Source organism: Zingiber officinale, chromosome 11B (assembly GCF_018446385.1).
Source record: "Zingiber officinale cultivar Zhangliang chromosome 11B, Zo_v1.1, whole genome shotgun sequence".
NCBI classification, from domain to species: domain Eukaryota; kingdom Viridiplantae; phylum Streptophyta; class Magnoliopsida; order Zingiberales; family Zingiberaceae; genus Zingiber; species Zingiber officinale.
This window is the reverse complement of record NC_056007.1, coordinates 913,618-916,180: the sequence shown is the minus strand read 5'-3', so window position 1 is coordinate 916,180 and position 2,563 is coordinate 913,618. Positions and strand designations below refer to the sequence as shown.

The 2,563-nt window shown below is 60.1% G+C and overlaps 1 pseudogene; it reads right to left on the bottom strand.

Moving 5' to 3' along the window:
* On the bottom strand, positions 1–2,563 carry LOC122035255 (annotated as a pseudogene).

Sequence of the window (2,563 nt, the reverse complement as noted above, 5' to 3'; positions counted from 1 at the left end):
TTAGTAATCGCCGTCGTTTCGAGGCACCACCCGCTTCGCCTTCGGCGGGTCGTCGAAGGCCTCGAAGCCCTCAGTTCCATCTCCGGCCACTCTCGTCTGCTGCTGCACCACCAGCGTCGCAGCCCGACATCCGAAGTCCGTCGATGCTAGCAAGTCTCCGATGGCTCCTAGTTCCGGGTGCTCGCTCCACATCGACAACCCCACTGTCAGCGGCGAATCCTCCCCCACCCTCCGCCCCACCACCAGCAAATTGAACTGACCGCTCGTCTCCCTGATCACTCCCATCGTCTCCTCGCTGTCCCTCACCGCCTCCTCCCGGTACTCCACCCGCTCCCCGTCCACCTTCTGGATGCGGAATCGCATCAGCGCCTGCTCGTCCGCCTGCGCATCCGGCCCTTCCACCAGCCACTCCGTCGACGGAAGGAAACGCACCACCGTCAGACCGACGGCGCAGTTACCCGCCAGGCGTGCCCCCAGTGCGAGCGCCTCCCGGTCGTCCGCCCCGCCGAAGAAGTAGACCGCCACGCGCCGCAGTTGCAGCGGCCCCCCGCCTTCCAAAAAGGAGTTGACGAGGATGCCGACGGAGCAGGGGGCATATTGCAGAACGTTGACGGTGAATGCCTGCATGGCGTGGCCCCCGCCGGAGATGAAGTTGCCGCTGGGGATGGCTTGCTTGTGGAAGGGGAGGATGACGATGGTAGTATTCTTGTCGAGGGCGAGGGAGCAGACGTCGTCGTGCATACTATTGTAGGGGGAGATGCAGATGTAGGGGAGAACCCAGATGCAGCCTCTGTCGAACTGCTTCTCGAAAAGCTTGAAGGCGTTCACGATGTGGTCGGAGTCGGAGATGGGGGCGGAGCTGTGGAGCTTGTAGTGGATGAGGATGGCATCGGCGCGGCCAATGAGCTGGATGAGATGGAGAAGGTAGACACAGATGGGGGAGTGGGACGACGGACCGGCGGCCTCAAGGAGGGAGAGAATGGGGTTCACGTTGTCCTGGTCGTGAACGCATGCGAGGATGCGGAACTCGCCGTCGGGCTCTGCGTGCTGCAGAGTCCGCCGGTCGTGAACCAGAAACCGGTCCTCCGGCCGGTACACGGACTTGAGCAGGGGAGTGGTGCTTCCGGCGAGGAGGAGGATGCAGATGATGACGATGGTGTAGATTTGGTCATCCACAACCTGTAAATTAATTGTTCGACCACTTAAGCATGCACACAGGTGATTTGGTGGAATGCTAGAACGAACGGACCTTGCTGTCTATCCACTCGAGAGCGCATCCCACTTCGTGTATTCCCTTGTTGATCATCATGAGGCCGGTGGCGAAAACCTCCCGGCGAGGCATGCTGGTGCAAAAGCAGGGAAGGACGGTGCCGACGAATTTGGTCGCAACGGCGACCGCTATCAAGATCACAAACACCCCCCACTCCTTACCGTTCACAAGCGACGTCAGGTCTATCCGCATCCCGGCGAGCGCTAAGGCCAACGGCAGAATCACCCCAGTGATGAAGCGGTCCAGGCGCTCCACCAGCGTCGTCCCTAGCGGCGCCCCGCCAGGAAGCACCATCCCGAAGAAGAAGGGGCCCGTGGTGCAATCGAAACCGATGAAGATGCCCATAAGGCTGCAGCCCACCGCCATGAGTAGGATGGCCATGAAGCTGGCCTCGCCGAGGAGCTCTCCCTCGGGCGTCCGCTGACAGAGCCAGAGCACCAGCGGTCGCAGGACGAACATGATGAGCGCCGCCATGGCGAGGAAGGAAAGCATCCCCGTCAAGCCCTGCAGGGCGTCGCCATGTCTCCTGAAGCCGGTCACGAACGTGCCGATGCAGGCGATGACGAAGAGGTGGACGATATCGGAGAGGATGGTCGCGGACATGGCCAGGCGGCCAACCTTGGTGGTAAGGAGATTGAATTCGGCAAGGACGCCGGAGAGGACGGCGTAGGACGTGACGGACCAGCGGTCAACAAAGATCAACATGAAATGTGATTGGGGGTTCTGTGGTGGCAAATCTCTGGTCATGGCTCTGGCGGCGAGGAAGACGAATAAGTAGGGGAGCAGGGTGCCGCACATGGCCATGGCCACGGCCTTCCTCCCGGCCTTGGGGATCATGGTGAGGTCAACCTTGACGCCCACCACGAAGTAGAAGAGCATGAAGGAGAAACCGGCGATGGTGCCGAGCTGCTGAAAGCTCTGCTGGGTGAACATCTTATCAAAGATGGGACTTTTGCCAAGGAAATTAGGACCCAACAGCCACCCCGCCTGCAGCAATGATACTCACATAATCATTCGACGAAGAGATAGAGAGCGTCGCGTCGGAAAATACATAAGAATGAGGCGTACCACGACTTGGGAGACAATGAGGGGTTGGCCGAAGCGGCGGAGGAGGAGGTGAGTGAGGTTGGAGAGGAGGAAGATGAGGATGATTTGGTAGAGGAGGATGGGTAAGGAGAAGTGCAGAGGGTTGTCGCCGAGCCAAATGCCGGTGGAGGTGGTGAGCATGGCGCGGTAACAGTAGATGGAATTATCGCCGAGTGAGTCGCCATGGACGACGGAGGCATTCGCCAT